At 40.2% G+C, this 27,051-nt stretch overlaps 1 protein-coding gene and 1 pseudogene across 49 annotated transcripts in view; one reads left to right on the top strand and one right to left on the bottom strand.

The window, feature by feature from the left end:
* PPP6R3 (protein phosphatase 6 regulatory subunit 3) overlaps positions 1-27,051 on the top strand; it is a 126,535-nt gene that overhangs the window by 1,930 nt on the left and 97,554 nt on the right. For 28 of the 49 annotated variants that reach the window (XM_059069313.2, XM_067037739.1, XM_067037753.1 and 25 more), the window contains one exon: positions 20,589-20,686. The exons of the other annotated variants lie outside the window; for them this stretch is intronic. The gene's annotated coding sequence lies outside the window, so the exon portion shown is untranslated. The remainder of the gene's footprint in view (positions 1-20,588; positions 20,687-27,051) is intronic. 49 annotated transcript variants of the gene reach the window in all.
* Positions 17,331-17,753, bottom strand: LOC131759873 (nuclear nucleic acid-binding protein C1D pseudogene; annotated as a pseudogene).

The following is a 27,051-nucleotide window of genomic DNA, read 5'->3' on the forward strand; positions in this document are numbered from 1 at the left end:
GAAAAGCCCATCGGGAGCTCAAGTTGGATTCTGTTCCTACCGTACTTTTGGATACTACGTATTGAGTGTGATTGGCCCCCAATAACTCTAGAGTTTCTTAGTGTACTCCTGGGTTCTTACTGAGATTTGAAAGGTTGCTGTGTATTGAGATATACTTCAGTGAAAATAGTTTGGGAAATAACTGTTGTCCTGGATGGATGTTTTGCATTTCAGTGTGTTTGATCAGAGTCTAGAGTATCTAACAAAATGCCATGCACTCACGCACACATATACTCACAGTCTTTTGATTCCTGCCCCTTGCTCTTCTCCCTGGTACTTGAAACCATGCTTGCCTTTCCGCTGGAATTACTTGCTTGGGCCCTGGCTTGCTTTGTTGCACTAGGGAAGTGTTATTTTGATAGACTTGGTCTTAAATACAGATGAGCATCTCGCTGGTTTAACTTACTGAGCAACAGGAAGAAGATTGTTTTAGATTAGAAAACTAGCTTTTGTGTAAAGTATAGCAAAACAAAAACTTGCTGGTTTCAATTAACTGCTTGGGAATTTGAGGATCAGACCATAACTGGACAGAAAATGAATAGTGATAAAATTAAGGCTTCACAGGGTGAGGTTTGCTTAGCCTCTTTAAAGTAAATTTTTGCATTGATTTGGTACAAAGATAATGTGCTTGTTACAGATGAGCCATCTTCCTTAAAAAAGTATTCATCAGGATTGGAATTTAGTTTGCTTCTTTGATAAACTTGTATCTTGGGGTTTTATATTTTGGATATTTGAGAGGCAGCCTGAGTGTGTATATTGGTCTAAAATTTTACAATACCTTATTACCCTTAAGAAGAATGATAGCGAAGTTCTTCTAACCATCCGCTCAACTAAAACTCAGCTCTGAGTTTATTTCATAAAAAGCACAAGAGGCTGTGGTTGCTCCTCCTCATAAGTCAAGATCTGAGCCCTGGTGTGAGCTGAGGATTAGCTAATTTTTCTTAGGTGAGATGGATAGAAAAAAATAGACCTGGCCTCTTGGCTTTAAGAAGCTTTCTTATCTCTTTCCTTTCTTAAGAGAACCTCAAATGGTTGGTTTTTGATTTACTCTAGGTCAGTGGTTCTCACCTGGAGGAGGATTTTGCCCCAAAGAAACATTTGGCAATGTCTGGAGACGTTTTTGCTTGTCACATCTGTGGGGTTGGGCAGTGTACTATTGACTTCTAGAGGGCAGAGACCAGGGATGCTGCTAAACATCCTATGATGCACAAGATGGCAACCCTCTCCCCCCAATAAAAAATTATCCACCCCCAAATATCAGTGGTGCTGAGGTTGAGAAACCCTGCTCTAGACAGATGGCCTAATCTGGCCTGCATTGGAATCATTTGGGATACTTTTTAAGACCATGGGTGATGAACCCCACCTCTAGAAATGTGTGGTGAGAGTGAGAATATGATTTTTAAAGCTCCTCAAGTAGTACTGAAGTGCAGCTAGGTTTTGGAACCACTCTTCTAGACCACAGATTTTAGGAACTGCTTGTGGGTCAAGGAATTCTTTGTATCATCTGTGAGCTCTACCTATACCTAGATCCTACCTTGGACATTACTTAGTGGGGAAAGATGGTGTACGTACGTTATTTTCAGGTTCTGAACTTTAAAGGAGACTGAACTTTAAAAAAAATTTTTTAAGTGAATTTATTTTATAAAATAATTGAGAAACTTTTTTTCTGTTGCTTCCTGAGAATCTATTGCCATAGCTGAAACTTAGTGCTCTCAGGTGTTCAAGATTGTTTGTGCCTATGCTAAATAACCTTATCCTGCTGTGATTTTTGAGTTTTGTAACTTTTGCCCTCATCCTGTCAGTCAGCTGTCAGTTCTGTTTTAGATGCCAGCTTCATCTTTATCTTTTTTTTTTTTTTTTTTTAAATGAAAGCCTATTTCCAGAGAGTTAGCCCTGGATTGATTTGCCAATTCTGCCCTTTGAAGGCGAGAGAGAGGCAGACTCTATGCTTATTGTTTAACACAGTGACCCTTGCTTGCTACCAAAGGGGGATTGCCTGTGCCCTGGACTCTGACCCAAGTGGGTGAATATTTTTCCTCCTGGGGAGGTGAGGTACAGTAGAAGAGAGACCGGCAGAGATCCTTTTCTCACACACACTTAGAATACAGATGATCTAGTCTATTGAGTGGAAGAATGTTAGTATAAAAATTGTACAGATTTTCACCAACTGAATGTTAAAATCTCGACATATAAAAGGGAGGCACTTTCTAATCCTTCATCCTGAAATCAGGCCTATGGCTATGCTGAGAATGACAAGTGACCACTCCCCCTGTCTACTTCTTCTAATCTTCATTTATTTGATCAGCAAATATATTGAATCCTTACTCAGTCAGGATTTTAGGGATTCAGTCACGATCAGGCATTTAAGGACTTGGAGTCTATGGGGAGAGGCAGCATTGACAAAAGAGATGTCCTTTTGGCTGTGAGGCCAGAGAACACAGCTTGTTAGACTTGTATGTGGTGTAAATAGCAGACTCTTAATGAGAGGCCCTAGAGACTTGAGAGGAAAGAGCTTGTGTTTGCTGGTTGGGTGGTTGAGATTGCCAGAAGTCTCTTGCCAAAAAATAAAATAGTTACACCTTTGTTTCTCATATGTATTGAATAGTTACTTCCACTTTCCTCCTTGGTTTGATGTGTCTAAGCAGTGCCACCCTTCCCATGCTGGTGAAGCTGCTTTGCAGTGACAAATAGGATTGACCTGTATTGCCTTTTGCTCCATAGATGTTGGTTGCAACATCTTGATCAAACTTGAAACACTGACTGTTCCCATACTGATCAGAGGCTTGGTGTAGGTTCATGCTAAACATCTTGAGCATCCTTGAAATCCATGGTGCTTCCAGTGGGAATGGGTTTTTTTCTGCTGCAGTCTGGATTGAGGTTGGCTGTAGATTTGACTTTGACTTTGGCTTACATTTAGTTGCCACGGAAACCCCCTTTCCTGCTCCCTCCCCCTTTATTTTTCTTTACTGGGAGGGGAGAGAGAGTTACTAGTCAATGCCCAGTTTGTTTCAGGTTTTGAATGATTATGAACCGACATCTGGGTACCAGGTAGATTGGCTAGACAGTAAAGAAGCAAGCAAAAGGGAATCTTGGCAGTACTTGAAAGGCTTCTTAACCTTAACTGGGACATTTTTGTGTCACAGACTTTGCAAAGATCTGGGGTCACTCTGAGTAGAGGAGGTTTACTACTTCTCCCTTCTGCTGGCTAGTGTTGATCTACTTTAAGTATTAAGTATTAGTGCAGACTACACAATTGACTGATTTTATGCAAATAAAGTTTGATAGGTTCTGAACATCTTTTTACTGATATAAGGAGACTCTGATTTTGTACTTATCAGCAACTCTGTTGAAAACTAGGGTATTATTAATTCCAGAATATCTTACAGTGGGAATATGTACTGACTTGGAATGGTTTGTGTACCCCAGAGGCTGACTGCCCTGAAATCTGGTGGCCCAAAGGAAAGATGAATGAGATTGTTTTTTGAAACATTAGGGAGCCGAACTAAAAAGGCGGCAATAAATAAATAAGTAAAAGCAAGCAAGCCTGCAGAAGTAAAAGTATGACTGAATGTTGAGTCAGACTTGGAGAAAGCTGTGTGGATTGCTACTGGGAGCCTGGATTCCCTGGACCTGGATGGTTGGTGTCAACAGTAATGCGACACACTGACAAGGAGAGAAAGGGGAGCTTGCCTGAGAATGCATGGCCCTCTGAGACCCTATCAGGGTGAGTAAGGCAGCAGTTACACTAGCCACTAAGGCACACTCCGGGGTGGCCTCCTCTATCCTGTAAGGCTTAGTGTAGTCAGTAGACATTGGCTGGACCTTGGTGAAATTTGGGCCTTCAGTCCCCAGATGAGGCAGTGGTGGGAGGAACATTGACAAGTATTGACTTGAGTGGCTGTTTGGGGCTTCCTTTCATGAGAATCATGGTTTTGGAGGTCATTGATTATTAGAGAAAAATTTAGGTCATGCTGGAAAATGGACCTATAGGCAGCAGAGAAATCTCAGTTCCTGGGTGGTTCCTTAGGGTTTCGGTGGCCCCAATAGACCATAATTTCAGTGTCATTTGTTTCAACAATAACATCATAGCTGGAACTCACTGCGAGTTAAGAATAAACACAACATCGTAAATCAACTATACTCCAATAAAAATTTAAAGAAAAAAGAATTAAATGGTTAACTTCTGAGTTGGTGTTTTGTTTGTTGTTGTTTGTTTTTTAGTGGTAGTACATATCTGTTTTTCTCATTATAGTAGATGAGGGAGTGTAGTGTCTCCTGGTTTACTTTTGTTGACATAGAGATACATAGGGTTTCTGTTGCCTCTGGACAGTGGGCAGGTCACATCTGCCTCTGTTGCCTGTGTTGAGACCCAGTCCCTTCTGATTAAACAATACTCTTTGAATCACCCCCTTCCTCCCTTTCCACTGTGGACCTCTCATCCTTGATTTATTATACTCTTAGATGGATACAGCAGCTATGTATTTGGCACCTATCATAGGGATAGTATTTTAAGCTAAGGAAGTTTTCACAAATTAATATCTGTTCTCTGTTCTCAATTCAGAGTGTCTTGTGGAGGTCAAGAGTGCACAGGACCTAAAATAGCTGACTTTGAGTTCTGGCTTCCACAGTCTTCCAGCTGTGTAATAATAATGTTAGATGACATCTCTGTTCCTTCGTTTCCTGTTTGTGAAATGAATATTAAATATAAACGAACTAGCACAATGCCTAGTACATAGTAATATTTGTTTTAATATTACTGTTGTCAGTCTTCTTCCTAATAACAATAGAAAGAAGTTCAGAGATGACTAATATAAGTTGCAGTGAAATGCCCTGAAGAAGTGAAATGGAATATTATGGCATCAGAGAGGACGCCCTTCGAGGTCTAACTAGCTGCTCTGGGGAAGTATAGGGTGATGGCGAAGTGGGTCAGGGCAGGTTGTAGAGTTAGGTGGTAGTGTTGTTGTCTTCTTTTCCTCCCCAAATTTGGATTATGTTATACAGATTTTATTTGCTAAAATGTTATAATATTTTCTTACTGGGGTGGGAGTAGAGATCATAAATTTGAGGTTTTGCACTTTGCTTTCTAAAATATCCATCTTTAAAATCTCTCTGGCACTTTAAGACAGTTTGCTTTGGAATCCCTCGTGTTATATGGAACCATGTTTTTTCAGTGTACTGTGCTCTTGGAGATAACCACACATGTCTTGAAGGATCAATGTTTTGTTTTCGTTTTTGTTTTGAACTTTATTTATTTGGCCGTGCCGCGAGGCATGCGGGATCTAGTTCCCTAACCAGGGATCGAACCCGTGTCCCCTGCTGTGGAAGCTCATATAGCCTTAACCACTGGACCGCCAGGGAAGTCCTTGAGAGATCAGTGTTTTTTAACAGAAGGTTGGCTCTTTTAAATTTTGCTTTCAGTTTCTTTTCAAATTTCACATTATAACCAGACAACTCTTTTCTGTAAAGGGCCAGTTAGTAAATACGTTAGGCTTTGCTGGCTATATGGTCTCTGTAACTACTCGATTCTGCTGCTGCGGTGTAAAAGCAGCCACAGTCAACATGAAACACATGAAGGTGGCTGTCTTCTTCTTTTTTTTTTTTTTTTTTTTTTTTTTTGTGGTACGCGGGCCTCTCACTGTTGTGGCCTCTCCCGTTGTGGAGCTCAGGCTCAGCGGCCATGGCTCACGGGCCCAGCCGCTCCGCGGCATGTGGGATCCTCCCAGACCGGGGCACAAACCCGTGTCCCCTGCATCGGCAGGCGGATTCTCAACCACTGCGCCACCAGGGAAGCCCTGGCTGTCTTCTAGTAGAGTTTTATTTACAAAAATTGGTGGTGGGCTGGATTTGACCTTGCTCGAACCTATTTTTTGTTTCAATTTTTAATGAGATCATATGTTCAAAGAGTATATGTCAGCATGTGCACAGATATTAAATGTTAAATCTACCAATTGTGCACCCACTGACCAGCTTAAGAAATAGAATGTTGCCACTACCTTTGGCTTCCTGTATGACCTCCCCAAAGCAAGGGCTGCCCTGCATGTATCATTTTCTTGGTTTACTATATGGTGTTACCATCTGTGAATGTATCCTTATATAATATAACTTAATTTTTGCATGTCTTTATATAAATGGAATCATTTTGTTCTGTAACTCACCTGCTCCCCTCTTACTGTTTTTGAGACTCATTTATTCAGATGTTTGAGTACTTATGTCTTAGGCGCTAAGACATACATTCTGATGCTGGCTATATTAGCAGTGAGCAAAGAAGACATTGTCCCTGTCCTCTGGAACTTACGTGTTGGTGGAGAAAGACAGTTAAAGACAGAAAGTCAAAGACACAGTAGTCATGTGGTGATACAGCTGGGAGCAAAGTCAAGCCAGGTGGGTGGGGGCTGTTTGCAGATTGAAATAAGGTGGTCAGGAGGGGCCTTCCTGAGACCTCTGAACACAGGAGGTGAGGCAGGGAGCCACGTGGCTACGGGTGGGGGTGGGGTGAGGGCAGTCTCACAGGCAGAGTCCGGTGCACTTGAGGTGCTAAGAAGGGTTGTACCTGCTGTGTTGGAGAGATGGTAGAGAGCCTGGCAGGAGAGGAAGTCGGGGGTGGGAGTGGGGGGTGGGGGCGGGAGCCAGTCACAGGCCATTGTTGGGATTTTGTCTGTTTCTCTGAATGAGATGGGAAGTATTGTAGTGTTTTGAGCAGGGGTGTGATATGAGATCTGATTTATGTTTTTAAAAGGTTCCCCTGGAACAGTGTTAAGAATAGCTGCCCCTCTGCTGCTCAGGATCCAACAGAACAATAATAGCAGCTTGGACTGACGGGGCACAAGGGTGGAAGTGAGGAGTGGTTAGATTCTGGGTGCATCTTGAAGGTCGGCCGACTGGCTTTGTTGACAGATTGAATATAGCTGAGAGAGCGGAGTGAAGGTGATACTGACCAGGGGTTTTTGCTTGGGGTCAAGATGGTGGGAGGTGCAGGTTTGGAAGTAAGATCAAGAGCTGGCATCTGGGCCTGTTGCATTTGTGACGGTCTTCGAGAGCCGACTGGAGCCACATAGGGTTACAGGCGTTCGGAGTTGAGGGGAGAGGTCTGGGCTGAGGATAGACATGTGAGAGTCGTCAGTGTTTTGATGACACTTAAAAAGTCCTGACGTTGAGTGAGCACACTGATGAATGAGGGCTGAAGCAGCAAGGAAAATGGGGACAGGTAGGCTCCGAGGTAGAGGAGAACCAGGTGGGCCTTGCATCTTTGAAGACAGGTTGGGGGGAGGGGAGGTATCATCAAGGGGGAGGGAGTGAGAACCCACGCCCAGTGCTCCTGCTGTGCCCTCAGGTGAAATGGGGGCCCAGACTTGTCCTTTGGCTTTGGTGGCACATGAGTCACTGATGACCTTGACAAGAGCAGTCCCCACACGTGGTGCAGGAAGAGCTTGGAAGGGAGGGTTCACGAGGGATTGAGAGAAGAGGAGGGCAAGTGGAGAAAGCCCTTTTGTGGGCACTTGCCGCCATGCTAAAGGGAGAGTTGGGGCCCTGAGAAAGTTTGGTTGAGATGGCTGAAATTACAGCATTTTTGTAGTGTTGGTGGGAAATGGTTCCCACCAACAGAATGAACACCTTGGTGAAGCGGGAGAGGGGACATTTGCTGGGAATGGGCCCGTGTGGAGCGCCCGTATGCTCTTCCTTGGTGAGATGAGGGAGAGCATAGTAGGGGAGCCGGCATGGTGGGAGCAGGGCTGTTTTCTTCTTTCTTTTTTTCTCCGTGAAATAGGAGGAGTTATCAGTGAAAATGAGGGTGAGTAGGGGCCGGTGGGGTGTGAGGAGAGAGGAGAAGGTATGCAGTATTCTATGGGAAAGTAAGAATGTGTATGGACTAGCCATGTGGAATGGCCTCCTGAGGGGAGCCGTCCTTGGTTTAAAGTGAAAAAAGCAGTTGTGTTCTTTTTCCTGGGAGCAGAGTAGGCAGTGTTGCAGTTGTGTTAGAGTTGTGGTTTACCCAAGCAAAAGTGGCAAAGCAGGAGAAGGTCAAGGGAGTCATTATAATGGTGAGGTATGGACTTGAAGCTGGGAAGGGAGGGAAGTGAGACCATGCAGATAATGAGTTTTGTCTACATTGATGTGTGTAGCTATAGTTTATTCCTTTTCACTTCTGTGTTCTATTTCAGACTGAATATCTCATTTTATTCTCTGTCCTATCATTGTAGGATAGGATTGTTTCCACTAAAGAAACAACGAGGCTTTGAACAAGTACAAAAGCATTTCTCCAAGGTATCAAGCCTTGGAGAGAACTAGAATTGCAGGGTAGTGGGACCTGTACAGCTTTAACTTTAGTTAAAAATAGTTGAACCAGTTTACCCTCCTACCAGCACTGTTCTGCATCCTTGCCAACTCTTGGTATTGTCAAACTTTTTTGTATTTGCCAGATTGGTGGGTGTGAATTTACATCTCATTTTTTAATTAATAGCTTTATTGAGATGTGATTCACATATTACAGTTTACCCATTTAAAGTGTACAATTTAATAGGTTTTAGTATATTCACAGAACTGTGTGATGATCACCACAATCTAATGTTAGAACATTTCATCATCCTGAAAAGAAACCTTGTACCCATTAGCAGTTACTCTCCATTCCCACCTAACCTCTAGGCAACCACTAATGGACTTGCTGTGGATTTGCCTGTTCTGGACATTTCATGTAAATGAAATCATACAGTATGTGGTCTTTTGTGACTAGCTTCTTCCACTTAGCATGTTTTCAAGGTTTATCCATGTTGTAGCATATTTCAGTATCAGTGCTTTGTTGCACTTGATTGCTGAATAACGTTCCATTGTATGGACATACCACATGTTATTTATCCATTCATCAGTTGGTGCATGTTTGGGTTGTTTCCACTTTTTGACTGTTATGAACAGTACTGCTGTGAGCATTTGTGTATAAGTCTTTGGAGGGGCATAGGTATTTATTTCTCTTGTGTATACTAAGGAGTGGAATTGTTGGGTAATGTAACTGTGTTTAACATTTTGAAGACCTACCAAACTGTTTTCCAAAGTGACTGTACCATATTATATTCTCACCAACACTGTATCAGGGTTCTAATTTCTCCATGTCCTCACCAACATACATTATTTTCCCTTTAAAAAAAATTATTGCCATGCTAGTGAAGTGTGGTATCTCTTTGTGATTTTGCCTTTCCTGAATGACTAATGCTGTTGAGCATCTTTTCATGTCCTTATTGGCTGTTTGTATATCTTCTTTAGAGGAATGTCTATTCAAGTAATTCTTTGGCCATTTTTATTAATTCATTTATTTCTGCTTTTTTTTTTTTTTTGCGGTACGCGGGCCTCTCACCGTTGTGGCCTCTCCTGTCTCCCGTTGTGGAGCACAGGCTCCGGACGCACAGGCTCAGTGGCCACGGCTCACGGGCCTAGCCGCTCTGGGGCACAAAACCGTGTCCCCTGCATCGGCAGGCGGACTCTCAACCACTGCGCCACCAGGGAAGCCCTGCATGGTTTTAATGTTCTTCTTTCATGTTACTACCGAAGTTGAGCATTTTTTTGGCTATTTGGATTTCTTCTTTTGTGAAATATCTGTTTGTCTTATTTTTTTCCTCTTGAGTTGTTTGGTTTTTCTTATTTGTAGGAATTCTTATATATTCTGATTTTTATTAATTATTTGTGTGACAAATACCCTTTCCCAGTTTGTGACCTGTCTCTTTACTGTGTTTATGGGATTTTTTTTAAAAGTGTCTTTTGAAAGCATGTAATAAAAGGGCAAAAATGGATCTTAATATCTTCTAATCTTTTCTTCTAGCCCTCATACTACCCAAGTAGAAGAGGAAATAGATTTTCTGGTTTATAGGTAGTTGTCTTTTAAAAAGTTTTATGTTTTTTTCTTTCTACAAGTCTTGAATTTGTTGTTGTTGTTAGATTTGTTCTTTGGTTACTTTATAGTTTTTGTTGCTGTTGTAAAATTTTTTTAAGTTAAAAATTTCTATTTGCTGGTAAATGGAAATGCAGATGACTTTATATGTGACTCATATTCATTAACTTCTCTAACTTAATAATTTGCTTGTGGACCCTTCGGGGTTTTTATGTGTATGATCATCTAAACTTTGAATAATGACAGTTCATTTCTTTCCAGTCCTTTTACTTTTTATATCTTAGCTCTAGTCTTTACTGCACTGCTTCATGGTAACCATCACCAGTGGGGAATATAAATGGTAATGGCAGGCATCCTTGTCATATTCCCGGTTTTAAGGGAAATGCTTTTATCTTTGACCATTAAATGTGTGGATACTTTTTTTTTCCTTTAACAGCTTGAGGAAGATTTCTTCAATCTTAGTTTATGGAGAAATTTTTAAAAAAAACACAAGTGGGCATTGCATTTAATTGAATGCATTTTCTACATCTATTGGGATGATATTACAGTTTTTCTCCTTTAATCTAGTAATATGAAAAAGTGCTCTAAAAGGTAATATTGGAATTAATTTCACGTTTCTGGGATAAATCCAGCTCAATCATGACATATTCTTTTTTTAAAAAAATTGTTTTTTTTGTTTCGTTTTTGGCATGTATTTTTTTTTGACGTTGCCACTTGGCTTGCGGGATCTTAGTTCCTTGACCAGGGATTGAACCTGGGCCCCAGCAGTGAAAGTGCCGAGTTCTAACCACTGGACTGCGAGGGAATTCCCTTAGATGTATATATTTTTTTTACTTGCTAATATCTTAGGGTTTATGTATCTATGTTCATTGGTAAGATCTGTAATTTTCCTTTTTTTGTGTCAGCTCTATGAGTTTTGCTATCAAGGGTATTCTCAGTCTAATAAAATAAGTGTAGTGTTTTCCCCTTTTTTTTCTCTTAGAGAGTTTGTATGTAAAATTGGAATTATCTGTTCTTTCATTTTGCTAAAACTTGCCTGTAAAACCATCAGGGCCTGGTGTTTTCTGTCTGAATTTAAAAATTACTGGCTTGGTTGCTTTAATATTTATAGGATCATTAGAGTCTTTTTCTTGAGTCACATTTGGTAATTTACATTTTACTAAAACATTTATCTTGTCCGTGTTTTCAAATATATTGGCAGAAAATTATAATCTCTTATCTTTTGACTCTGCCTGATTTTTAATTAATTACTAATATTTAATTTCTTAAACAGGATTCTTAGCTCATTAATTTTCAGGTCTTTTGTATACGTGTATACATATATATGTAAATAAAGTAGTAACTACCCTTTAAATACTACTTTAGCTCCAATTCAGTATTTTCTTTTTTTTTTTTTTTTTTGCGGTACGTGGGCCTCTTCACCGTTGTGGCCTCTCCCGTTGCGGAGCACAGGCTCCGGACGCGCAGGCTTAGCGACCTAGCCGCTCTGCAGCATGTGGGATCTTCCCGGACCAGGGCACGAACCCGCGTCCCCTGCATTGGCAGGCGGACTCCCAACCACTGAGCCACCAGGGAAGCCCCAATTCAGTAGTTTTGCTGTGCAAAAATTTTATCTTTTAGTTCTGAATATATTCACATTTTCATTTTGATTTTTTCTTTGACTTAGAAATTTAGAAAGTGTATTGAAAAATGTTGATATATTGATATACATTTTATTTATTTATTTATGGCTGCATTGGGTCTTCATTGCTGTGCGTGGGCTTTCTCTAGTTGCATCGAGTGGGGGCTACTCTTTGTTGTGGTGCGCAGGCTTCTCATTGCGGTGGCTTCTCTTGTAGCAGAGTATGGGCTCTAGGCACACGGGCTTCAGTAGTTGTGGCGCATGGACTTAGTTGCTCCATGGCACGTGGGATCTTCTCGGACCAGGGCTCGAACCCATGTCCCCTGCATTGGCAGGTGGATTTTTAACCACTGTGTCACCAGGGAAGCCCTGTATCTTTTACTCTTTGTTATTGATTGCTAACATACATTGTGCTAATAAAATGTGGTCCAGTGTGATTTTGATGGTTTGAAATTTGTTGAGGCTGTTTTAATGGTGTCTAGTTTCTGGCAAATTTTTATCAGTTTTCCACCTGTGTTTAAAAAGAATATGTTTCCAATTTTAAGGTCACGTTTTCCCATGTCTATTGGGTGAAACACATTAATTGAATTCACATTCAGACTAGTGTCCTTAACTAATACTGTCTGCTTGTTCCATCAGTTACAGAGAGGGGTGTTGTTAAAATCCCATTGTGATGGAACATTTGTCAAATTCCTATAGTTCTCTCAATGTTTGCTTTCTATCTATAAGTTTAGAATTGCTGAGTTTCCAGTGACTTGCACAGTTTGTCATTCTGTAACGAATCTTTGTTTCTAGGGACATATTTTCCACTAAAATATATTTTGTCAGATATTGGCATAGCTGTACCAAGGGACTTCAGTTAATGTTTGCTTGGTATATATTTTTCTGCCCTTTAACTCTCAAGTTTTGGTGCCCTTAATGTTTTAGGAGTGCCCTTTGAAAGCAGCACACAGCTAGATTGCATTTTTATAATTTGACTTTAAGCTGGTTAGTCTATTTACATTAGTTGTGATTCAAATATTTGGTTTATTTCTACTTTCGTATTTTGTGCTCTCTAATTGGGCTTTTTTCCTGTTCTTTTCCTTTTCTTGCCTATATATTGTGGGATTTTTTTTCCCTTCATTCCTGTCTACCCTTTTTACCTACACCCAGTAAGAGATAAGACACTTCTTTTCTTGGTGATCTTAGACATTTCATATTTAACTTAAGGTCTAAAGTTAATTGATCTCTCTACTCTTATAAGAACTTTTGAATGCTTTTAGTCCCAATTTATATGCAGCTATTGCCTAATTAGATTAGAATTAGAAGTGAGCTGTCAGTTGTTCCTTATCCAGGAATTTGAGGTATTCTGTGCCTAAAGTGCTCTTCATGTTGGCCAGTCCAGCAGATATGTTTAGTCTTTTTAAATTTTTAGATTGCTGGTATTACTTTTTATTTTGGATTGCTCTTTTGGTGTCTTGCTACTTTTGAATAATCATGTACCAGATACTGTTTTGGATATGTGTCAATCAGTATTCAAAAAACTTTAAGAATTGCAAGTAATACAGGCTGTTCATTTAAAAAAATTTTATTTTCATTTTTATTCTCTGGCTGTGTTGGGTCTTCGTTGCTGTGCGCAGTCTTTCTCTAGTTGTGGCGAGCAGGGGCTACTCTTCATTGCGGTGTGCGGGCTTCTCATTGTGGTGGCTTCTCTTGTTGTGGAGCACGGGCTCTAGGCGCGCAGGCTTCAGTAGTTGTGGCTAGCGGGATTCAGTAGTTGTGGCACGCAGGCTCAGCAGTTGTGGCTCACGGGCTCTAGAGTGCAGGCTCAGTTGTTGTGGTGCATGGGCTCTAGAGTGCAGGCTCAGCTGTTGTGGTGCACGGGCTCTAGAGTGTAGGCTCAGTTGTGGCGCACGGGCTTAGTTGCTCTGCGGCATGTGGGATCTTCCCCGACCAGGGCTCAAACCTGTGTCCCCTGCATTGGCAGGCGAATTCTTAACCACTGCGCCACCAGGGAAGTCCCAAGGATGTTCATTTTGTTAAGAGCTGGCAAATGTGATTGTTTTCCCCTCCTTTAAATGGAGTGTTCCTATGTCAATAAGGAATTTCTTAAAGATTTTCTGGTCCTTCACATTAATTAGCTCATTTTTATATCCAGAAATGGAAAAGATTTCAAGACTAGTTACCTTTTTAAAATGGGATCATTTGATTGCTAGGAAACGTTTATGTGAACTTTAAATGTGACTCTGGCCAAGTATAGAACACCAAAAACAATCTGGAAAAGGGATGTGGATCAAAATAGAGTATGAGCTGAATCTGTCTTTGCGAAAGGAAAAGAGTAGAGTTCAGCATTTATAATATGTGGCCTATCCTGAGGGAGAGGGAGGTGGTTTTATACTTATTTCTTTATATTAAGTCTTTTCTTACTCTGACTAACAAATTAAAAGAGGCATGGAGGAACATACTAGCATAGTCTGGGCTGGGTTGGAGCTCACTTTGTGACAGTGTGGTTAGCAAGACTTGTAACTTGAGGAGAGTTAGGGGGTTTGGTGCCAGTGCTGCTGATCCCAGGAGTAAAGAGTTAATAACTACTTTTAGTCCTATCCCAGTAATTTTCAGTGAGGCCAAGGAGCTTGAAATACATAGGTATTATAACTATTGTTTTCATCAAATTTCAAAAAATAAGAGTTTGATAATCTTCCAGGGCAACGAGGAAAGAATGAGAAAGAGTTGTAGGGGGCACAGGGTAGAGAGAGAGCGAGCTGGTTTAGCAGAGTTGTTGTGAGGATTAAAGTTAAACATTATTGGACATGTTTATGTTTATCCCCTGAAAAAAGTAGAGTCCATTCCTGCCATTTACCATATTGTCAGGCTTAAAGTTTTTCAGTTTTTGGCATCAGTGACTGCTGAATTGCCTCTTGATTAGTGTAAACCTTCAGCAGCCTGCCCTTGCTTATGTACCTGCCTTATTACACTGGGTAGATGCAATTGTCTCTTCCTGTTTTGTTTGCCAGTGCCTGTTATAACGGTTGTCCCTTGTGCTTGAGTCATTACTTGCATATTTTAACTCTTTTCACCTTAAGGTGAGTGTAGGATGTTCATCTCTTATATGAAGAGGAACCTCTGGGAGGGAGGGAGAACGTCTAGCCAGAATGATTTCGGGAAAGGGTTGTTAAGTTGATGAGAACTGGAGTTAGAATCTTGGTTTGACTACTGAACTAGCTCTCTGACTTTGGGCAGATTATTTCACTTTCTGAGCCCCAGCTTCTTCCTATATAAAATGGAAGTAATATTAAAGTTCTCCTCACTTTTCCATAGAAGATAACTTTGGGTAATTTGAATGTGTAGGGATTTTTTTTCCCTTGCAAGTGTATTAATTTAGAAGTCATAAACTTTCACAGAACCAGTGATTCAGGCTGTGCTTACTTTGTTAACGGTTAATATTTTATGAACTCTTTCACTGGCTTTGGTTTTGAAATCTTGACTGGTAGTAGGATATTGTGAAATTTTTTTTTACTCTGTTGCCGTTTTTCTGTTTAGAACAGAAGCCTTAGTTTAAAAAAATTAGTCAATGCATGATTATATTTGCTTTGAAAAAAAGTACAAATAGGTAAGACTAAAATCTCTTCTGCTTACCTTCTCCCAATTCTTTTCTGTCTTCTGCTGTTAATAGTTTTGTCTCTATTTTTTTGATTTTTTATGTGTTTGTATTACTGGTATATGTGCTTATAGACACTATACAGTGTTAGGCATACACCTTTTTTTCTTATCATTCATCACTTTTCATTGAGTCCCATGCAGTACACAGAGATCTGCTTTCTTCTTAGTTACTGGTATACTTTATAGCCATTTCCCATTTCAGTGGGCTTTAGATTTTTATTTTTAATCACAAACAAATTTGGGTTGCTTTTATTTATTTATTTTAAAATATATATTTATTTATTTTTGACTATGTTGGGTCTTCATTGCTGAGCGCGGGCTTTCTCTAGTTGCGGTGAGCGGGGGCTACTCTTTGTTGCTGTGCACCGGCTTCTCATTGCGGTGGCTTCTCTTTTGCCAAGCACAGGCTCTAGGCGCACGCGCTTCAGTAGTTGGGGCACGTGGGCTCAGTAGTTGTGGCTCGCGGGCTCTAGAGCGCAGGCTCACTAGTTGTGGCACACGGGCTTCGTTGCTCCGCGGCATGTGGGATCTTCCCGGACCAGGGCTTGAACTCATGTCCCCTGCATTGGCAGGCGGATTCTTAACCACTGGGCCACCAGGGAAGCCCTGGCTTGCTTTCAGTTTGTTACAATAAAGCACTTTGTTCTTAGAAGCTTTTAGAAGTTTAGTGTTTGGTACAGAAATAGGTAAAATGCTAAATTATAAGCTGGATTATTTGCTTCTTATCTTTACGTACAAAGTACAACTGTTAAGCAGTGGAAGGAAACCTTTTTTTAGAAAGCTTTTCTATTTATCTTCTTTTCAAATGATGTATAACATATATGACGTTCTTAAGCTCTGCTATAAATGAACAGTGATTTAGCAAATCTTTTCTTTCTTGTTGTAGAATATGCATAACACACATTTACATTTAACCATTTTTTAAAATTAATAAACTTTATTTCATAGAGCAGTTTTAGGTTTACAGCAGAATTGAGGCAGAAGTACAGAGCCAGAAGCCTATATACTCCTTGTCTCCCCACGCGCCCCCCTCCAACCTCCATGAACCTATGTTGACACATCATTATCACCCAAAGTCCGCACGTTACAGTAGGTTCACTCTTAATGTTGTATATTCTGTGGGTTTAGACAAATGTGTGATGACATGTATCCACCACTGTAGTAGTCTGTAGAACAGTTTCACTACCCTAAAAATCCTCTGTGCTTTGCCTGTTCCTCCCTGCCTCAGACTTAACCCCTAACAACCACTAATCTTTTTGTTCTTTCTTAATACTATATAATGAAAACAGGTGTATTTATAACTTCAGCATACTTCATAAAATCATTATTCACTGAAAATAGACAGATGTTTACAAAGAACATTTAACTTAAATTTCCTGGTTGCTTATAAAATGGCACTTGAAAGAGTGACCTGTATAAGGAAATAAGAGTCTTGTCAAGAGACAATAAACTATAAATATAGGGCTTCCCTGGTGGCGCAGTGGTTGAGACTCCGCCTGCCAGTGCAGGGGATACGGGTTTGTGCCCTGGTCCGGGAAGATCCCACATGCCACGGAGCGGCTGGGCCTGTGAGCCATGGCTGCTGAGCCTGTGTGTCCGGAGCCTGTGCTCTGCAACGGGAGAGACCACAACAGTGAGAGGCCTGCGTAATGCAAAACAAAAACAAAAACAAAAAACTATAAATATAAAATATACCACAGTGTTAAAGACCTCAGTGTTCTATAAGAAAATCAATAAATGTAACTTAATCTTTCTGAGGGGAAAGGTATTTAGCATTACAAATGTAAAATACAGATTTTATACATGAATTCAGTACGGAATACATTTAAACCTTACAATGCTACATAATCATCGTCTATTTTGTGGAAAACAATAAAAATATGCACCATTATGTATAAAATAGATAACTAATGAAAACAGATTGTATAGCACAGGGAACGCCACTCAGTGCTCTGTGGTAACCCAAATGGGAAGGAAATCCAAAAAAAGGGGATACATGTGTCCATATAGCTGATTCACCCTGCTGCACAGCAGAAACCAACACAACATTGTAAAGCAACTACACTCCAATTAAAAAAAAAAAAGTAAGTTGAAAGAAAAAGAATAAAATTCTTAACCACACACAAAAAAATTATATACTTTTTGAATATGTGTACATCAAACCAAAAGGTTAATTTTACTTTTTCCTTTATTGGCAACTTTGGGTGCATTTTTAGGTTTTGGTTCCCAGAGGGCATTTATTACAACGCCCTCTTGAAGCCGTGCCTCTGTCCAGGTCGCCAGCCTTTTTCTTGTCTGTTATTTCCTTGACTCTGTTCTTTCCAGTTCCTGCTTTACTGGATGTTCCTTAGGATTGACTCCCTGAGTTGCCAAATAAATCCAAAACATTGAATTTAATGTGTAAGAAACTAAATCCACTTTTGCTTGTTTAAGCGAGTCCAACTTCTTCAACGACCCATTTCTAGAAACAGACATCATGGTCTTCAGCATCTCATCCACAGCACCAATGGAATTCTCAAATGTTGATAAATATTCATGAATTTCTCCTGGACAGTCTTCATTAATTTCTTCATCTGCCATTATTATCAACTCTCAGGCCTTCCACTCCTGCCTCCCAGAAAGCAGTTGGCGGCGGTGACGTCAGTGGCACACAGGCTCTGCCCACGGTGAACAGCGCTCTCCGATGACCTCACTAATCTTTTTAATGTCTCTATAGTTTTGCTTTTTCTAGAACGAAATATAGTAGGAAACATGCAGCATTGTAGCCTTTTTAGACTGGCTTCTTTCACTTAGTAATATACGTTTAAGGTTCCTCCATGTCTCTTCACGGCTTGAGAGATCATTTCTTTTTAGTGCTAAGTAATATTCCATTGTTTGGTTGTACCAGTCTATGCACTCACCTACTGAAGGACATCTTGGTCGCCTTCGAGTTTTGGCAGTTATGAAAAACCTGCCGTAAACATCTGTGTGCAGGTTTTTGTGTGAACATAAGTTTTCAGTTCGTTTGAGTAAATACCAAGGAGCATGATTGGTCTCATAGAATGAGTTAGGAGGTATTCCTTCTGTTTCTATGTTTTGGAAGAGATGATAGAGAATTTGTATAATTTTTTCTTCAAGTGTTTGGTAGAATTCATCAGTAAACCCATTTGGACGTGACGCTTTCTGTTTTAGGTTATTAATAATTGATTCAATTTCTTTAATGTAGACCTATTCAAACTTTCTATTCTTATGTGAGTTGTGACAGATTGTATCTGTTAAGGAGTTGGTCCATTTCATCTAGGTTATCAAATCTGTGGCTACAGAGTTGTTCATAATATTCTTTTATCATCCTTTTATTGTATATGGGATCTGTAGTGATTCCCCTCTTTCATTTCTGATATTAGCAGTTTAAGTCTTCTTTCTTCCTTAGTCTGGAAAAAGTTTTATGAGTTTTATTGATTTTTTTTTTTTTTGAAGAATCAGCTTTTGGTTTCGTTGACTTCCTCCTCTACTGATTTCTCGTTTTAAAATTCTTTTATGCTCTAATTTTTATTATTTCAAATTTGTGCGTAGTTTGGAATTAATTTGCTCTTTTTTATCTAGTTTTCTAAGGTGAAAGCTTAGATTATTGATTTTAGATGTCTTCTAATATATGCTTTCAATTCTATAAATTTTAATCTAAGCACTGTTTTTGCTGTATCTCCCAAAGTTTAGTAAGTTGTATTTTCATTTTGTTCAGACATTTTTAAAGTTTCTCTTGAGATTTTTTTGTCTTTGATCCATGTGTTATTTAGAAGTGTAACGTGTAGGGCCTTCCCTGGTGGCGCAGTGGTTGAGAGTCTGCCTGCTGATGCAGGGGACGCGGGTTCGTGCCCCGGTCCGGGAGGATCCCACATGCCGCGGAGCGGCTGGGCCCGTGAGCCATGGCAGCTGAGCCTGCGCGTCCGGAGCCTGTGCTCCGCAACGAGAGAGGCCACAACAGTGAGAGGCCCATGTACTGCAAAAAAAAAAAAAAAAAAAGAAGTGTAATGTGTAATCTTCAAGTACCTTGGGTTTTTCCATCTATCTTTCTGTTACTGATTTCTAGTTTAATTGCATTGTGGTCTAAGGGCAGACATTGTATGATGTCTGTTCTTAATTTGTTAAGGTGTATTTCATAGAATGTTGTCCAACTTGGAGCCTATTTCATGTGTGTTTGAGGAGAATGTGTGATTTGCTACTGCAGGATGAATTAGTCCATACATGTCAATTATATACGGTTGATTGATGGTGCTGTTGAGTGCAGTTACGTCTTTATTGATTTTCTGCTTGCTGGATTTGTCCATTTCTGATAGAGGAGTGTTAAAGTCCCCAGTTATAATAGTAAATTCATCTATTTCTCCTTGCAGTTTTATCCGTTTTTGACTCGTATTTTGATGCTGCTGTTAACTGCATAACATTAAGGATTGTTATGTCTTTTGGAGTATTGACCCCCTTTTCATTTTGTAATAACTCTTCTTATCACTGACAAGTTTCTTTGCTCTGAAGTCTTCTGTCTGAAATTAATATAGCCACTCCCAGTTTGTTTTAATTAGTCTTAGTATGGTCTAGCTCTGTCCCTTTACTATTAACCTATATGTGTCTCTGAATTTAAAGTGAGTTTTCTTGTAGACAATATATGATATGCCCGGGTGTAGGTTTTTGGTTTTTTTGTTTTTGCATTTATCCTGTTTGGTGTTCCCTGAGATTCCTGGATCTGTGGTTTGGTGTACGACATTAATTTGGGGGAAATTCCCAGTCATTATTGCTTCAAATATTGTTTCTATTCCTTCTCTCTTTTACTTCTGGTATTCCCACTGCATGTATGGTATACCTTTTGTAGTTGTTCCACAGCTCTTGGATATTTTGCACAACGCCCCCCCGCCTTTTTTCCCTCTTTGCTTTTCCATTTTGGAAGTTTCTAGTGTCATATCTTCAGGCTCAGAGTTTCTTTCCTCAGCTATGTCCAGTCTACTGATGGGCCTATCAGAGGCATTCTTCATTTCTGTTACAGTATTTTTGGTCTGTAGCATTTCTTTTTGATTCTTTCTTAGAGTTTTTATCTGTTTGCATTATTTTATCCATTATTGCATGTTGTCTGCCTTTTCCATTAAAGCTCTTAGCTTTCCTGGCCTGATAATTCCAACATCTGTGGCATACATGACTGGTTCTGATGCTTGTTCAATCTCTTCAAACTATTTTTTGTCTTTTTAGTATGCTTTGTAATCTTTTTTGGAAGGCAGACATGATGCACTTGTAAAGGAACTGTGAAGAATAGACCTTTGGAAATGTAGTGGTAAATTGTCTGGGGAGGGGAAATGTTCTGTAGTGCTATGATTCAGTCTCAGTCTTTTGGTGAGCCTGTGCCCCTGAACTATGAACTTCACCAGTGCTTCTCTGCTTTTTTCCTTTTCTTAGGTGGTACAGGATGGCTAGAGTGGCCTGGAGTTGTGTACTTCCCTTTCCTCATGCGGAAGGTTAGAGGGGGCTGGAGTTGGATATTTCCCTTCCTCCAGGTAGGTTAGGTTCTGGTAAAACCTCAGTGGGTTAGGCTCTGGTAAAATAGTGGTTTTTTTTGAAGGTGAGCTTTGTTAAGAATGGAATGTCCTGATATATTTCAAAAAAGAAAAGAAAAGAAAATGTTCTTTTCCCCCTCCCAGAAACATGAGGGGAGGGGAGAAGTCTATTCACTCACCTACTGAAGGACATGTTGATTGCTTCCAAGTATTGGCAAGTATGGATAAAGCTGCCATAAACATCTGTGTGCAGGTTTTTGTGTGATCATAAGTTTTCATCTTCCTTGGGTAGATAGATACCAAGGAGCACGATTGCTGGATTGTATGGTAAGAATATGTTTAGTTTTATAAGAAACTGCTAAACTGTCTTCCAAATGCCTGTACCATTTTGCACTTTCATCAGCAGCGATTGAGAGTTCCTGTCGCTCTATGTTCTCACCAGCATTTGGTGTCAGTGTTTTGGACTTTGGCCATTCTAATTGGTGTATAGTTGTGTCCACTTGTTTTAATTTGCATGTTTTTGGTGACATAATGATGTGGATCACATCTTTGTTAATAACTATATTTCAATGGATAGATAAAAGAACCTTGATGCAGATAAAATCAGTGTTATTCAGGTTCCATGTGTTTGTGGATGACCTGGATTGTTTATCCTGTAGTGGTCCCCACAGTGTCCTGTGACCTCTATATTTAGACATTTCTCTTTTATTTATTTTTTTTCTGTTATAAACTCTTTGGACATTGTTATATATATAAGACTTTTTTACTCAGGATAAATACCTGAGTATGAACTCATTAAAGCAGAGTAAATGGGTCAAGGAATGTATAGATTTTTAACACCCTTTGATATCTATGGCCAGAAAAATTAGCCTAGTTTATGCTTTTATCAGCAGTTCCAGCCAGTTTTTTTTTTTTTTTTTTTTTTTTTTTTTTTTTTTTTTTTTTGTGGTACGCGGGCCTCTCACTGCTGTGGCCTCTCCCGTTGCGGAGCACAGGCTCCGGACGCGCAGGCCCAGCGGCCATGGCCCACGGGCCCAGCCGCTCCGCGGCATGCAGGATCTTCCCGGACCGGGGCACGAACCCGTGTCCCCTGCATCGGCAGGCGGACCCTCAACCACTGCGCCACCAGGGAAGCCCAGCCAGTTTTATATTAATGTATATTTAAAATCTTTTTTATTAGGGGAAAATTTTAACACACACCAATATAGAATAGTGTAATGAACCCTCAGGTACTCAGCTCCAACAACCATAAATCCAAGGCCAGTCCTGCCCTACTTACTCCTTCAAACCCCACTTCTCTCCTGGATTGTTACTATTTTAAAACTCTATTGAATTGTAATAGAGATATAGAAGAGTACACATCATAAATGAAATTTTCACAGTCTGAAACCCACCTGGGTAATTGTGTCCTGGGTATCTCCTTTGTCCCCTTTCAGTCATACCCTCCTCTCTGCCGAGGGCAGCCAGTATCCTGATACTTAACTGCATTAAGTTTTGTTCCTTAAATAAATAGAATCTTATGGTATGTTCACTTGTGTCTGAGTTTTTCTCTTGACATCGTGTGTGAGATTGTTGGGGATATACCTAGAAGTGAAATTGCTAGGTCATAGAGGTGTGCATATATTCCGTTTTGGAAAACTGTGGCTGCATCTACTAAAACGTCTGTACCAGATCACACTTCCCTCCAGTGCGTGACGTTCCTCTTACTCCATACTATCATTAATAGCTCATATCTTTCTTTCATGCTTTTCATTTTAGCTACACCCCTAGCTGTGTAGTGATACCTTACAATAGTTTTTTGTTGTTGTTGTTTTGTTTTTGTTTTTGTTTTGCAGTATGCGGGCCTCTCACTGCTGTGGCCTCTCCCGTTGTGGAGCACAGGCTCCGGATGCACAGGCCCAGCGGCCATGGCTCATGGGCCCAGCCACTCTGCGGCATGTGGGGTCTTCCCAGACTGGGGCACGAACCCGCGTCCCCTGCATCGGCAGGTGGACTCCCAACCACTGTGCCACCAGGGAAGCCCCCTTTACAATAGTTTTAATTTGCACTAGTGAAGTCAAGCACCTTTTCATGCTTGTTTTTGGTTGTTCAGTTATCCTTTTTCATTTTTATCTTTTTAAAATTTTATTGAAGTATAGTTGATTTACAATGTTGTGTTAATTTCTGTTGCACAACAAAGTGACTCAGTTATACATACATATATACACATACACACACACATTCTTTTTTTTTCATTCATTCATTCATCTTCACTTACTTATTTTTGGCCATGCCAAGCGGCATGTGGGATCTTAGTTCCCCTACCCAGGATTGAACCTGTGCCCCCTGCAGTGGGAGCACGGAATCTTAACCACTGGACCGCCAGAAAAATCCCAATATATACATTCTTTTTAATATTCTTTTCCATTATGGTTTATCACAGGTTGTTGAATATAGTTCCTTGTGCTATACGGTAGGACCTTGTTGTTTATCCATCTTATATACTGTATTTTGCATCTGCTAATCCCAAACTCTGAATCCTCCCCTTCTCCAACCCCCTAGTTATTCTTTTTAACAAAGAGTAATATTTGTCTCCTTTTCATTTGTCTATTGCATTGTCTGTTTTATCGTATTAACTCTCTGTTGCTTCATAGCAATTATCCCCAAACTTAGTGGTTTATAACAACAGTAAACATTTATTATCTCAGTTTTTGTGGGTTAGGAATTTGGGAGTGACTTGGCTGGGCCATTTGGCTTGAATGTTATCAGCCTCTGAAGGCTTGACTGGAGTTGGAGGATCCTTCCCAAGGTGGCTCATTTGCATGCCTGGCAAGTTAGTCCTGGCTGTTGGTGGGAGGCCACAGTTCCTTTTCATGTAGGCCTTTGACAGGATTGCCGAAGTGTCCTGTCCTCAGGACATGGTGATTGACTTTCCCCTGAGAGAGTGATTTGAGAGAAATAGCACCAAGTGGAAGCTATCGTTTTTATGACACAACCTCAAAAGTCTCATGGCATTTAATTTTGCCATATTCTGTTTGTTAGAAGAGACTCACTACATCGTCCCACCTTGGGGAGTTAAGTTCCCTTTTTGAAAGGAGTGTCAAAGACTTTGTGGACATATTTTCAAACACAACACTTGGTAGGGTTTCTTTTATTCTGGATATGAATCTTTCAGGAGATACAAACATGGTGAATATCCTTGCCTACTCTGTGGGTTGTCATTGTGTCTTTGGAGGAAGAGGAGTTAATGTAATTCAGTTGATTAATTTTTCCTTTATGGCTAGCCCCTTACATATTACTTTGAAGAAAATCCCAAAATAATTATCTTGTTTTTTTGTAAATATGTCAATATAGATCTTTCAAAAATAAAGTTTTTTTTTGTTTTAACCATAACATAACCACAAAACTATAACATCTAAATAAAACTCCCACAAAGCAATTGCTTGATACTATCCAGTACCTAGTCAGAGTTGAAATTTCCAGTTGTCTCAAAGGTGATAATTTTTATATATACAGTTTTCTAATTTTGGCAAATCAGGATCCAAATAAGGTCTACCAGTTAAAACAATTCCCCCTACCTCACTTGCCATCTGTGGAAGACCTCGATTTTTTTTGTCTTGTAGTATCCCCAGAGTGTCCTCTGCCTTGTAAGCAGGTAGTTTTAAGTTTCTCTGTTTGGGCGTTAACTTTCCTGCAGTCTCGTTCTTGTGTCTTCTTTGGTTGTGATCTGTCTCTGGAGGTTGATGTGGACCCCAATTGAAATTTTTAAAGGGCTTCCAACCTAAATCACATTGAAATCCATTCAGATTATAGTTCTAGACTTAAAATGTAATGATGTTTGTTTTGAAATGTGCTCTGTGTGTTTGTGAGGCCACGTGAGAGTGCATGTTTTGTTTCTTTAGAAGACCCCACACTGACTGTAAGCCTTGCCCTCTTGAAGGTACCACACCGTCTCTGGTAGTTTAAATGTTGCAGGGCATAACATAAGGGGGTGTGATACTTTTTGCAAAGCCCCACCTCCCAGGTTTTTTGTTTTGTTTTGTTTTTTCACTTGACATATAGTTGGTACGACAATATTATGTTAATTTCAGGTGTACAGCATAGTGATTGGACGTTTAAATACATTACAAGATGATCACTACCTAAATCTTATTAATTAGACTTTCCATGTTAACCGTCTACTTTTTTTTTTTCCTCCTTGTACTGTCCACTAGCTTTCCTTCTCTCATGGCTGATTTTCTGAGTTGTGATGACTAAGTTTTAAGGGTTGATGACTCAATCTTTCTGGCCACCTTAAATTTCCAGTCTTCCCCAGTTTCTGACTTTCCCTTGTAACAGAAAATTTAGCACCGAAAAATTACAAAAATTAATGACATAATTAGGATGAATGTTAGAGAAGTAGACAGAGTATTTTTTAAAATTCATGTATATGTACAGTTTCAACTTATTTGTTTTCTTAACAATTCTGAAACTGATTACTGTGATTAGAAGGAGCTGGGTAGGTAGAAGGAGATTGTCACTTTATCTGTATTGTTTCAGTAGTTTAGAAGAATGTATTTGTGTATTATTTGTATAAATTCAAATGATGATTTATAGTAAGAATGTAAAATATGAAAAACAAAGAAGGCTTTTCTCTGACTCCATGTTGTGGGTTTCTTTAATGAAAGGGTGACTGGGTGCAGTGAGCCCACCGCAGAGCCAGCTAGAAGTCAGGACACCTGGCTCTGGTGTGCTCTGCAAAGCAGGTCTCAGTATAGATTTGTTGAATTTAAAATAAAAAGTTGTTTTAATACACATGTACTTCATTTATTTTTTAAAATTTATTTTATTTATTATCATTTATTTTTGGCTGTGTTGGGCCTTCGTCGCTGCGCACAGAGGCTACTCTTCGTTGTGGTGTGCAGGCTTCTCTTTGCGGCAGCTTCTCTTGTTGCGGAGCACGGGCTCTAGGCAGGCGGGCTTCAGTAGTTGTGGCTCATGGGCTCTAGAGTGCAGGCTCAGTAGTTGTGGCGCACGGGCTTCAGTAGCTGTGGCTCACAGGCTCTAGAGCGCAGGCTCAGTAGTTGTGGCACACGGGCTTAGTTGCTCCATGGCATGTGGGATCATCCCGGATCGGGGCTCAAACCCATGTCCCCTGTATTGGCAGGTGGATTCCTAACCGTTGTGCCACCAGGGAAGCCCAAATTGTACTTTAAAAGTGTTGTTCAACTTCAAGTAAGAGCTAAATTTTCAGTGTTTTGTTTTTAAATGAGTGTACATAAAGGATACTGATTGTTGACCATAATTCTTTCAGCAAATATCTGGGTACCTGCCCAGTGCCAGGCCTGGTGCTTTCAATGCTTTGGTCACACTTGGTTTAAAAAGATGGCATGCTGGTGCCCTCAGTGAATCAGGACAGTGTCTCAATAGAGATACAGTGCAAGCTACATATGTAATCATAAATTTTCTAGTGGCCTCATGAAAAGGAAACAGGCAAAATTAATTTTAATGTATTTTATTTAACCCAGTAATACAAAATATTGTCAATTCAGCATGTCATATAAAATTATTAATGAGATATTTTCACTTCTTTCTTTTGTACTGAGTCTTTGAAGTCAAGTGTATATTTTACACATACATACTTCTCAGTTTGAACTAGCTCTGTTTCATGTGCTTAAAAGCCTTATGTGGCTACCACAGTGGGCCGCATAGATCAGATTAGCATCATGTTATCATTGCTCACATGGAGTGGCAGAGGACACTGACTAGGAACGCAAGTAAACGGTGGCTTAAAGGGGCCAGAGGAGACGCAAGGAGATGGGGTAGGAAGCTGTTTTTATCCTCCGGATGGTGGCAGAGGAAGATGAAGAAGGGGAGATACTCAGAAGATAGAGTTGACAAAATTTTGATGAATTGGATATTGGGAGGGAAAAGAGGAGCCAGGCTCTGTCTTTTACAACTGGGGTGTGCCTTTTCTGGGACAGGGAAAACTTAGTGAGGAAAAGGTTTGGTTGGTGGTCAGTGTATGATAGCGAGCAAAAACCTGTTTAGGAGACACTAAATTTAATGTGCTTGCAAGACATCCAAGGGGAAATGTCTGCTAATAGTTGGGCACCTGTGTTTGAAGTGCAGAGATGGCCTTAATTGGTTTTATAAATTTGAATCTCAACTGTGTTTACAGAGGTATATTTAAAAACCCGTGGAAATGGCTTCATTTATTCAACAAAACCATTTTTCTTTTTAAAGTCTCCCCAGGCCTTGTTTCAGTTGCTTCGGCAACAGGGTGAGTAGAAGACATGGCAGTGGACACCCCAGCCACTGTAGTCAGCTGGGGAGAGTGCACCCAGGTAGTGTCCACAGTCTGAACCCTGTGGGAACCTCTGCCTCGGAGGAGGCCAAGAGGTGGC

The sequence above is a fragment of the Kogia breviceps genome, chromosome 7, assembly GCF_026419965.1.
Source record: "Kogia breviceps isolate mKogBre1 chromosome 7, mKogBre1 haplotype 1, whole genome shotgun sequence".
NCBI classification, from domain to species: domain Eukaryota; kingdom Metazoa; phylum Chordata; class Mammalia; order Artiodactyla; family Physeteridae; genus Kogia; species Kogia breviceps.